General features: G+C 40.4%; 1 pseudogene; it reads left to right on the forward strand.

The window, feature by feature from the left end:
* The first annotated feature begins 6,638 nt into the window (after positions 1 to 6,638).
* Positions 6,639 to 7,481, forward strand: LOC114900873 (annotated as a pseudogene).
* The last annotated feature ends 5,513 nt before the right edge of the window (positions 7,482 to 12,994 follow it).

Consider the following 12,994-nt stretch of genomic DNA (forward strand, 5'->3'; position numbering starts at 1 on the left):
CTATAAAAGAGCCAACGTCATTGTGTAAACTACCTTCTTCGGTGTAACTTGACAGGATCAATATTCTCTGGGATTCTAAGTTTCAAAGACAACTAAACAATGGGAAGTTGATAAGTGAGGTGCATTGTTATCACTGAGAAACTCACATTTTATTAGGTCTTTTTCTTGTTAAAAAATGCAGATAGGGACATTTTTAAGGGGATGATACAAGGTGTCAGGATGGGTCAATAAATGAAAACAGACTACGTGGAGTGAATAACTAAACTTCCATTGATTGGTACTCTCTACTTCTCCTAGGAATCCTGTCTAGTTTTAGAGAAATTTTCATGTAATTATGTCAGCATTCTTACAAAATACTTTGATTTGCAATTTATTTTAAAGCACCCCCTCCAAAAATATCATTGTCAGAATACTAATGTCCTAATCCCATTTCCTGCACAAAGACAGACAATAAGGGTCTTCTAGAAGTGCCACTCTAGCAACAGACAATCTACAGAACATCATGACATTGATGTTAGTGCTAACAGGGGTGGGCAAAAGGCAGAAATATTCAGTCCCCCTCTCTTTACAGAATTCCTGGGAACAAGAAGAATAATATTTAAGGACTCTTTCAAATGCCATTTAATGGAGAAATTATGTCATCCATTCCAGCTATATTTATTGAAAATAATATTATCTTTGTAAAGGACTAACATTTATTATTCATATACTTTGTGTTAGGCACTGTGTTTGGTACTTTACTTTTGATTTTGTTTAATTTCACAGTAACCCTATAAGATAGGGTTATATCTAACCCTATAAGATATGATTGACTCCATTTTACAGTTGAGAAAATTTATGATTTTTAAAGATATCAGTGTCTAAAATCACCCTCCTGGCAAATAATAGAGCCAGAAGGTGAAGTAAGGGTTTCGAACTTCAACTTCTAAATTGCTTCCTACCTAGTGCCTATTATGTGCAGAAGCTTTTCCCAGGCATGCAAGTAACAGCTCCCAAATCGAATGGTTACCAGAATTCCTGGGGTGCTTGTAAGGCATACAGATTCCTTGAAGACATCTTAAGAGTTCTGATCCATAGGTCTGGAATGGACTCTCAGAGCAAAGTATCTTCAGCAAGCATCCTAGGAGTTTCTGATTAGCCAACTCAGAATAACTTCCAGGATGTAAAGGGATATATAAAAGGACTCTACCCTCTAGGTAATTTGATTGTTGCAAAGAATCTAAGCCGCTGACGATGGGAATATACATTCTGAATATATCTCCTTCTGTAATGCCACACAGTACACTTTATAAATTCTTGATCAATCAAGAGAACAAAGGCATTTATTTGGATAATTATTACTTGTGTTTTTCAAGTTGAGACAAAAGCAAAATTGTTTCAAATGAATATTCACATAAACCTTTGTACACATTTTAAACTCTAAAATATACAAATTCTCTGTGTAAATTTTAACTTACTCAAACATGTTAAACAGCCATGTATGATACCATCATTACTGTCATATAATCCCAATAGCAAATGTTCTCATAGGATTTAGTGGAGAGGGTTCCGGTTTTATGGTTTTCTTCTATGTCTTTATTCATCTGTTTTTTATTTTACTCGATGTCTATGTATCCATCTGCTCTGGATTTCCTGAGGCAATCTTGTTATCTCTATGAGGATATTTACTATGAAAATAATACTTAAAGTTCTTAGACCAGTCACTTGTTTTAAGCACTTTAAATATATTAATTCATTTGATCCTCAAAATATCTCTACAAAATAGCTCCTGTTATTATGATCCCCATTTTACACGTAAGGGAACTGAGGCAAAGAGTGACTAAGCGTATCTTTGCTGCATTTAAAAAGTTGCAGTATCTGCATGTGCAAGAAAAATAATGAAATATCCTATTTCCACCTGGGAACAATAATTTTCTAGGTTCTTCAGCACTGGAGTCCAACCGAGGAAATTATTTGTTTACCGAGCTGCAGTGTAACTCCCTGGAATATAGCTCCCATAAAGCAGTGGCTTAACATTCTACATTATGTACTTATTAACGTGGGCATTGTGCAAGGGTTTGTTTTCACGGGAAAGAGGTAACATTTAGTATCTACAGTGAAATTAAGCCAAATTAGCAACACTCATAAAATCAAGAAATTCTCAGTAGAATTCTCATCAAGGTATTTCCGCACGATGAATTGTATTATTTTCTTTGTGGAATTTTATGTATGGTAAGTATGCATAGAGACATGGGATGTGTAGATGATAATTATTACTGTGGCTAACATTTATAGAGCAATTACTGTCTGCTCGGCACTGTGCAAATGTTTTTCGTGGATTATTCCAATTAATCCTGGCACATATCTTGATAAGTAGTTTCTTTATTCCAATTTTACAGATAAAAACAATTCTAGAGATATAATTAACATGCCTAAGGTCTAATGAAAGAATTGGTGTTTGAATGTAGATGTCTAACTACAGAGACTGCCTTCTTTTTTTTTTTTTTTTTTTTTTTGCGGTACGCGGGCCTCTCACTGTTGTGGCCTCTCCCGTTGCGGAGCACAGGCTCCGGACGCGCAGGCTCAGCGGCCATGGCTCACGGGCCCAGCCGCTCTGCGGCATGTGGGATCCTCCCGGACCGGGGCACGAACCCATATCCCCCGCATCGGCAGGCGGACTCTCAACCACTGCGCCACCAGGGAAGCCCCGAGACTGCCTTCTTAATCACCAAACTCAGACTGAAACCCGGGTCCACAGATGGACCCAAATATTGAATATTGGCCATTGGTGGGTAACTACCTTCCCCCTTCCCCAAATAAATCACCTACACAACTACAGGAAATGGAAATTTGTCTTTATACTAGTTTAGGTGAAAACATAATAGATGGACTTTTTAATTGACCACAGTTAGAACTGTAACATTTTAAAAAGCTCATGTAATTTTAAGCGGTGCTGATAGTTGGATTTAATTCACAAAACATTTTTAATCACCCACCAAATGTCCAGCACTATGCTTGGTGTTAGATTTACAAAATTTTATAAGATGAGGTCGCAGATCTAGGGAACTTAAGAGTTCCACAAGGCTGAGAGGGTTTTTCTGAGACTTGGACACCAGATGGTATGTCCTATAAGCACAGAATCAACAAGTTGCTGTGAGTCCAGGATGAGAATCATTAGTTCTGCTGCAATGGAAATGAACCTAGGACATTTTCACAGTGGAGGTATTATTCAGAGCGGAGTTTTAGAGCTGGGTGGATAGAATTTCACCAGATTGGCAAACATGTGGAGGAAGAAATGTGTGGTATAATTGGGGATGGTTTGTGCGATGATGTGGTGAGGGGGGCAGTGAGCCTAAAGAGGGCAGACTGGGCTCTCCGGATTATAAAGGAACAAGAGTGCCTTCCCAAAGAGTTTGGATTTTATTCTGTAGGCAGAAAAAATTGTTGTAATCAGGGAGTTATCACTTTTAGGTATGCGTGTCAGATATAATTAGAGCAGTAGCGATGGAGCCAGAAGGGAACAGCTGTGGAGCCGAGGTGGTAGACCTTTGTCCAAGGCACTGAGCACAGAAGGAGGAGGAACAGGTTTAGGGAAAATTAGTTTGCTTTTATATTATGGAATTTGAGGTGCAGGCAGGCCACCCAGATGAGAGATGTTTGATTGGCAGTAGGAAGTGCACGTGATAGGCTGGAACCAGAGGAGAGCCCCTGAGCCATGCCTGGGTGTTGCAAGTCCAGATGCCTGGGAAGCAGCATCCCAGTGCTGCTTTGTGTTGCTCAGATAGCAGCTGGATTAAATACTCAGTTCTACTTGTCACCTTTAGAAGGAAACCTGGAAGATCCCCCAAAGGCAGCTAGATGATGAAGAATCTGGATTCTACCTTACCTGAGATACCCTTAGTCTGGAAAAGAGAATGCAAAGAGGGAATGATAAATTTCTTTAACTGTTAGCAGGGTTTCGGGAGACAGATATTTAGGTAGAGAAATGCAGCTCAAAGTCAGTGGTTCCCTCTCACTAAAAGGCAGCACAGGGAGCGGAGACCAGTCGGCTGCCTGGGCTTTCTGCAGTTGGACAAGAGTGAAAGAAAAACGATTACAATTGGGTATGGGGAAGGCAGCTGCCACCAGAGGGCAGCCACACTTTGAGAACCCCAGCCGGCCAAGCCAAGCAGCTGTACCTGAGGGTTTTGTCGGGGAAATGCACAGTGTGGCCGCAGATCACCAACACGTGGGTGGGTAGGAGGGTAAGTCAGAATTTAGAGCCTGCAGGTTCCCAGGGTAGCAGGTAATTTGATTCATATACCTGGCCATTCAGATTTAACCGGTTAATTTCTCTAAATAGGCTTTTGAATTTCCTTTCTCTTGTAAGGGAAGTTTCCCACTTTCCAGAACACTGTACACTCAGACTAGATTGAGGTAGTAGCTTCCTTTGTATCTGAAGAGGCTGCTGTGATCTCAGTCACAGACAACTTATGAGTTTTGAGAAAATATTAAACAGTAATGGTGGAGCCCGAAAGATTGATACAGACTCTACCAGTGCAGAGATATTTGTGGATTTTAGTAGTAGCTACTCTTTCTGAAGTGTGACAAGAGATAATAGGGGTTTAACTCTTTAAATCGCACTATGACAATGCTGCAAACTGTGTGATGCTGTTTTATTTAACAGATGAGCAAACCAAACCTCAGAGAGACTATCTACCAGCTCCAAGGTATCGCAGCCAGAAAATAGCAGGACTGAGGTTTGAGCCCAGATGTGTTCTGCTCTAAAGGCCCTGTTTTTTTTGTTCTGCACAAGGTCTTTATTCTGTTGTCAAAACTTCTTCCAAGAACATCATGGACAAGGCAGGAAGGAGATATGAAAATGCATCCAGGAAAGCATTTGGGATGTCCTGACGTTCTCCAGCTTTGACCCCAGAGCAATGAAAACTTTCTCTGCAGGGAGGTAGTGGCAACTCTCTGACCTTTTCCAGAAGGAATTTGTGTATGACTGATATTTAGATGCTGCCATAGTTCATCTGAATCTGCTTGGCAATTAAACCACGTATTTTCCCATGCAATTAAACCACTTTGCATGTGATTTTTTTTTTTTTTTTTTTTTTTTTTTTTTTTTTTTGCGGTACGCAGGTCTCTCACTGCCGTGGCCTCTCCCGTTGCGGAGCACAGGCTCCGGATGCGCAGGCTCAGCAGCCATGGCTCACGGGCCCAGCCGCTCCGTGGCATGTGGGATCTTCCCGGACCGGGGCACGAACCCGCGTCCCCTGTATCGGCAGGCGGACTCTCAACCACTGCGCCACCAGGGAAGCCCTGCATGTGATTTTTAGTAAACCACGTCATCTCCAGTGAGGGGAGGAAGGAGCTCTCTGGACATCAGGACTAACAGCTAAGTCCCTGTGGAGGAGAAAATAGATTAAATCCTCCTCTCAGGAGAAAAGATGGAGCAGAATCTACCCTCTGCCCTCAACTGGATTGATGACCTGCACCCCACACCACTCAGGGGAATTTGGGAGAGAAACAGACAAAGCTTATGGCCCTTTGATGGCTTGAGAGGGAGCATTGCACTGGGAGTCAGGAGATGCCACTGGAGCTCCTCATTTTTCAATTTGGAAGCTACTCTTTCATAGTAATAATGATGATCCCAGTCATAACAGACACCATATCAAAGTTAAATGTAAAGAACATATCCTTTCTACAGTATTGAACTAATGTTAAAGGCGTGATGCTCTCAGTTGAAAACAACCATTTTAAACAGCAATAATAACAAGGAAATAAGCATGTTTTGAGATTCTTCCTTTCCACCCTGTCGGGCACCCCTGCTTGGTGCTGTTTCGGTACATGAGCACAACGGCATATGCAGCTCTTCACTTAGCATAAATGTTTTGGAAGCTGGCGTTGCTAAGCTATGGCCAATTTCAAATGCAAAAATCTACTTCCCCTGGAAAACATGCTTGCTACAACCTTCATGCCGCCTTTGACTATTTGTGTAGTTCCTAAGTGGAATATGTTTGGTTTATGCAAAGCTGAAGGAAAAGGAAAATGGAACAAATATCCAAAAGCACGTTGCTATGTCTTCTTTCTGTACCTTCAGACAATCACACATTTACTCATAAGAGATGCTGAACAAGGTCATCAGATCTAGAGGACACTATATTTTTTGAGTTGATGATATATTGGTCATATTTTCCTCCACAGAGACTGCATTTTTGAAAAGTAGGAAGTTATGTATTTTTTATTTAAACTCCATGTACATGGCTATGATTTATTTGTATTTTATTAATTAGTTTACACATAAGAGTTGTGTACTGAGTGTCACTTCTATGTCAGGCACAGTGATGGCCAACAGATTCTGATTAGAATCCACTTAGAGTCTTAAGCCCTGGCATATTGCGGTTTTATTGTTCACAATTAGGAGAATTTTATGGTACTTTTCTTGGACCCTTTCTTTTGATGCATTGTATTAGTTTCCTATTGCTGCTATAACAAATTTCAACAAATTTTATGACTTATAACAACACAAACCTATTATCTCACAGTCCTCCCAATTAGAGTTACTGAAATCCAGGTGTCAGCAAGGATGTGTTCCTCCTTTCCGCACTACCCAGACAGGGGTCCATACAGCGTTGTTGTGGACTCCCATCCTAACTTAAAGGGAAACTTTCACAATGTCCGGAGCCCTTGACGTCCTGCAAGTGAAGGAGGAGGATGTCCTCAAATTCCTTGCAGCAGGAACCCACTTAGGTGGCACCAACTTTGACTTCCAAATGGAACAGTACGTCTACGACAGGAAAAGTGATGGCATCTACATCATAAATCTGAGGAGAACCTGGGAGAAGCTTCTGTTGGCAGCTCGTGCCATTGAATTCCCAGCTGATGTCAGTGTCGTATCCTCCAGGAATACTGGCCGGCAAGCTGTGCTGAAGTTTACTGCTGCCACTAGAGCCACTCCTATTGCTGGCCATTTCACTCCTGGAACCTTCACTAACCAGATCCAGGCAGCCTTCCGGTAGCCAAGACTTCTGGTGGTTACTGATCCCAGGGCTGACCACCAGCCTCTCACAGAGGCCTGTTACGTTAACCTGCCTACCGTTACTCTGTGTAGCACAGACTCTCCGCTGTGCTATGTGGGCATTGCCATCCTGTGCAACAAGGGAGCTCACTCAGTGGGTCTGATGTGGTGGATGCTCACCTGGGAAGTTCTGCACATGCGTGGGACCATCTCCTGTGAACACCCTTGGGAGGTCATGCCTGATCTCTACTTCTACAGAGATCCTGAAGAGATTGAAAAGGAATAACAGGCAGCAGCTGGGAAAGCTGTGGCCAAGGAGGAATTTCAGGGTGAATGGACCGCTCCTGAGTTCACTGCTACTCACCCTAAGGTGGCGGACTGGTCTGAAGGCGTGCAGGTGCCCTCTGTACCTACTCAGCAGTTCCCCACTGAAGACTGGTCTGCAGCTCCCACTGCTCAGGCCACTGAATGGGTAGGAACAACCACTGAGTCATCTTAAGCTGTTCTTCCACAAACTCTTCAAATGGAAATAGGTTGACAGAAAACAGTTTCTTAAAAAAAAAAAAAAAAAAAAAGTTTCCTTCTGGAGGTTCTAGGAGAGAATCAAGTCCTTGCATTCTCTTTGCTGATGGTCCCTTTCCTCATTTTCAAATCCAACAGGGTAGCATCTTCAAATCTCTCTATTTCTCTCCTCTCTCTCTCTCTCTCTCTCCCCTCCCCCCCCCCCCCCACTCTGCCTCCGTCCTCACATCTTCTCTGACTCTCTTGCTTCCCTCTTATAAGCAGCCTTATGATTACATTGGGTCCACCCAGATAATCCAGGGTAATAATCTTGCCAAAGCACATTTGCAGTCTCTTGAGCGTGTAAGGCAACATCTACACAGGTTCTGGGGATTACGATATAGACTTCTATGTGTGTGTATGGTGTTCGGGAGGGGCGTTATCCCACCTACCACATTCGCATATTGAATTCATCTCCTAGTTAAAATTCCTCTGCTTACGCTGTTCTGTGTACTTTAAGAAATGAAGTGTTTTTGAAACATTTTCCCAAAAAATGACATGAAGAAATTTACACCCTTTTTGGGTCTTCACATAGAATGTAGCACCAATCCTCTGGATGCCAGGGCAGATCTCCTAGGAAGTGAATTTCTAAGTGTTGCAGAAGGAAACTGTTCACTGAGTCCAAATTTTCTTAGCACAGCACCCCCAAAAGTTCAGTTTCTCTAGCTAAAGGTAAAAGCTCTCTGAGTTCTACTGGATGGTACTCTGGGGAATATTTTTGTGTGCTGAACACAATTAAAATTATAATTCTTTTATTGCATTTATGCATATTAAAATAGAATATCAGCTTAATATTTTGACTCTTAATAAGTTTTCCCCAAAAGGAGATCATTACTCACAGTTCACACAGTGTGAAAGCCATGAATGTGTGCCTTGGTAGCCTGAGATTTACTGTGACTCTATATCTGTACTGAATACAAATTCATTTAAAAATATATTCATTCCCCTATTCTCCCTGCATTGAGGTTTACGAATGAATAAATGGCGGGTTAGCAGTTCTAAGAATGCTGGGGCAGAGTCATAAGGACTTATGCCTGCTGGAAAGATCCTTTGGGGCAAGAGAGGTCTGTTAGCCCTTTCCATGTTTCCCAAGCTGAGGGAGAGGCCAGAGGGCCACATTCTGAGCTGAGAGGTTTTGAAACTTTGCTTTCCTTGGACAAAGCGTAAGCTTTCTGATATTTCTCTCTCTTAAGCTATTTAATGAGGAGGAAGAGAGACATTTTCCCCAGTGTTGAGTGGAAAGGAAGAGTAGATGAGAAGGTATGGCTGGAGGATTTCTAAACCCACAACTACACCCCAGTTTACTCCAAAGATGGAGGCACTGTAGCATGAACAGCTGAAGTAGGGTTTTGCTCTTCATTGAAGGTATTTTCTGCAAAGTTTTGGAAGAGTTATGAACTAGTGGGAAGAAACCACATATATAGGCCTTGATACACACACACACACACATTTAGATTAATAAGTTCGTGTTTTAATTAGCCAATGATACAGTGCCATATTATGAATAAACTGGCCATCAGGGATGAAGGAATGGAGTGAGGAAGAGGTTTCCTGGGCCTCAGAGACTCTGATAGGAGCCCAAAGCTGTTGATACTAGTGTTTGTGCAAGAAACGGTTTCATGAGATCAAGAGAACTCAACTCTTACTGTGGCGTAGTCCTATAAGCTTATATTATCATTCAGGAAGAATATACCTTACATTTGACAGAAGGTTTTCAAACATCAGGACATCTGTGTTCTTGATCCAAATTCAGTGTCAGCAAAGACTGAGTCATCGCCTCTCACTGGCAGTTGTTGCTTTACTTTATAATACTTTTTATATTAGTTATCCTTTGGGGGCAACATGATGAACTTCAGATCTTTTATTGGCTTAGTGTCTTTTTTTTTTTAATATTTATTTGGGCTGCGCCTGGTCTTAGTTGCGGCATGTGGGATCTTTGTTGCTGCATGCAGGATCTTTAGTTGCGGCATGTGAACACTTAGTTGTGGCATGTGGACTTCTTAGTTGCGGCATGTGGACTCCTTGTTGCGGCATGCAGACTTCTTAGTTGCAGCATGCAGACTCTTACTTGTGGCATGCATGTAGGATCTAGTTCCCCAATCAGGGATCGAACCCGGGCCTCCTGCATTGGGAGTGTGAAGTCTTACCCACTGGACCACCAGGGAAGTCCCTCAGTGTTTTTCCTTTTTTTTTTAATAGATCTTTATTGGAGTATGATTGCTTCACAGTACTGTGTTAGTTTCTGTTGTACACCAAAGTGAATCAGCCGCATGCATACATATATCCCCATATCCCCTCCCTCTTGAGCCTCCCTCCCACCCTCCCTATCCCACCCCTCTAGGTCGTTGCAAAGCACTGAGCTGATCATGATCACCCTGTGCTATGCAGCTGCTTCCCACTAGCTATCTATTTTACGTTTGGTAGTGTATATATGTCCATGCCACTCTCTCACTTCGTCCCAGCTTCCCCCACCCCACCACATCCTCAAGTCCATTCTCTATGTCTATGTCTTTATTCCTGCCCTGCCACTAGGTTCATCAGTACCATTTTTTTATTTTAGATTCCATATATATGTGCTAGCATACGGTATTTGTTTTTATCTTTCTTACTTCACTCGGTATGACAGACTCTAGGTCCATCCACCTCACTACAGATAACTCAATTTCGTTCCTTTTTATGGCTGAGTAATATTCCATTGTATATATGTGCCACATCTTCTTTATCCATTCATCTGTCGATGGACATTTAGGTTGCTTCCATGTTCTGGCTATTGTAAATAGTGCTGCAATGAACATTGTGGTACATGACTCATTTTGAACTATGGTTTTCTCAGGGTATATGCCCAGTAGTGGGATTGCTGGGTCATATGGTAGTTCTATTTTTAGTTTTTTAAGGAACCTCCATACTGTTCTCCATAGTGGTTGTATCAATTTACATTCCCACCTACAGTGCAGGAGGGTTTCCTTTTCACAACACCCTTTCCATCATTTATTGTTTCTAGATTTTTTGATAATGGCCATTCTGACTGGTGTGAGGTGATACCTCATTATAGTTTTGATGTGCATTTCTCTAATATTCAGTGATGTTTAGCATCTTTTCATGTGTTTGTTGGCCATCTGTATGTCTTCTTTGGTGAAATGTCTATTTAGGTCTTCCACCCATTTCTTAATTGGATTGTTTGTTTTTTTGATATTCAGCTCGATGAACTATTTGTATATTTTGGAGATTAATCCTTTGTCTACTGTTTCATTTGCAAATGTATTCTCCCATTCGGAGGGTTGTCTTTTCCTCTTGTTTATGGCTTCCTTTGCTGTGCAAAAAGCTTTTAAATTTAATTAGCTCCCATTTGTTTATTTTTATTTTCATTACTCTAGGGGGTGGGTCAAAAAAGATCTTGCTGTGGTTTATGTCGAAGAGTGTTTTTCCTATGTTTTCCTGTAAGAGTTTTATAGTGTCTGGTCTTACACTTAGGTCTTTAATCCATTTGAGTTTATTTTTGTGTATGGTGGTAGGGAATGTTCTAATTTCATTCTTTTACATGTACCTGTCCAGTTTTCCCAGCACCACTTATTGAAGAGGCTGTCTTTTCCCCATTGTATGTTCTTTCCTCTTTTGTTGTAAATTAGGTGATCAATGTGCATGGGTCTATCTCTGGGTACTCTATCCTGTACCATTGATCTATGCCAGTACCATACTGTCTTGATTACTGTAGCTTTGTAGTATACTCTCAAGTCAGGGAGTCTCATTCCTCCAGCTCAATTTTTCTTTCTCAAGATTGCTTTGACTATTCGGGGTCTTCTGTGTTTCCATGCGAATTGTAAAACTTTTTGTTCTAAATCTGTGAAGAATGCCATTGGTAGTTTGATAGGGATTGCATTGAATCTGTAGATTGCTTTGGGTAGTATAATCATTTTCACAATGTTGATTCTTCCAATCCAAGAACATGGCATATTTGTCCATCTGTTTATGTCATCTTTGATTTCTTTCATCAGTGTTTTATAGTTTTCTGAGTACAAGTCTTTTGCCTCCTTAGGTCAGTTTATTTCTAGGTATTTTATTCTTTTTGTTGTGATGGTAAATGGGAGTGTTTCCTTAATTTCTTTCTGATTTTTTGTTGTTAGTGTATAAGAATGCCAGAGATTTCTGTGCATTAATTTTGTATCCTGCAACGTTACCAAATTCATTGATTAGTGCTAGTAGTTTTCTTGTGGCATCTTTAGGATTTTCTATATATATTATCATGTCATCTGCAAACAGTGACAGTTTTATTTCTTCTTTTACAATTTGTATTCCTTTTATTTCTTTTTCTTCTCTGATTGCTGTGGCTAGAACTTCCAAAACTATGTTGAATAATAGTGGCAAGAGTGGACATCCTTGTCTTATTCCTGATCTTGGAGGAAATGCTTTTAGTTTTTCATCATTGACTATGATGTTTGCTGTGGGTTTATCATATATGCCTTTATTATATTGAGGTAGGTTCCCTCTATGCCCACTTTCTGGAGAGATTTTATCATAAATGGGTGTTGAATTTTGTCAAAAGCTTTTTCTGCACCTATTGAGATTATCATATTTTTTATTCCATCATTTGTTAATATGGTGTATCACATTGATTGATTTGCGTATATTGAAGAATCCTTACATCCCTGGGAAAAATCCTACTTGATCATGTTGTATGATCCTTTTAATATCTTGTTGGATTCTGTTTGCTAGTATTTTGTTTAGGATTTTTGTATCTATTTTCATCCGTGATATTGGTCTATAATTTTCCTTTTTTGTGATATCTTTTTCTGGTTCTTGGTATCAGGGTGATTGTCACTTTGTAGAATGAATTTGGGAATGTTACTCCCTCTGCAGTTTTTTGGAAGAGTTTGAGAAGGAGCAGTGTTAGCTCTTCTCTAAATGTTTGGTAGAATTCACCTGTGAAGCCATCTGGTCCTGGACTTCTGTTTGTTGGAAGATTTTTAATTACAGTTTCAATTTCATTACTTGTGATAGGTCTGTTTATTTTTTCTAATTCTTCCTGGTTCAGTCTTGGAAAATTGGACCTTTCCAAGAATTTATCAACTTCTTGGTGTTGTCCATTTTATTGGCATATGTTTATTTGTAGTAGTCTCTTATATTCCTTTGTATTGCTGTGGTGTCAGTTGTAATTTCTCCTTTTTCATTTCTAATTTTATTGATTTGCATCCTCTCCCTTTTTTTTTCTTGATGAGTCTGGCTAAGGGTTTATCAATTTTGTTTATCTTCTGAGTCTGGCTAAGGGTTTATCAATTTTGTTTATCTTCTCAAAGAACCAACGTTTAGTTTTATTGATCTTTGCTATTGTTTTCTTTGTTTCTATTTCATTTATTTCTGCTGTGATATTTATGACTTCTTTCCTTCTACTGACTTCGGGTTATCTTTGTTCTTCATTCTCTAGTTGCTTTAGGTGTAGGGTTAGATTGTTTATTT

Source organism: Monodon monoceros, unplaced genomic scaffold (assembly GCF_005190385.1).
Source record: "Monodon monoceros isolate NGI ecotype Baffin Bay Population unplaced genomic scaffold, NGI_Narwhal_1 Super_Scaffold_19, whole genome shotgun sequence".
Taxonomy (NCBI): domain Eukaryota; kingdom Metazoa; phylum Chordata; class Mammalia; order Artiodactyla; family Monodontidae; genus Monodon; species Monodon monoceros.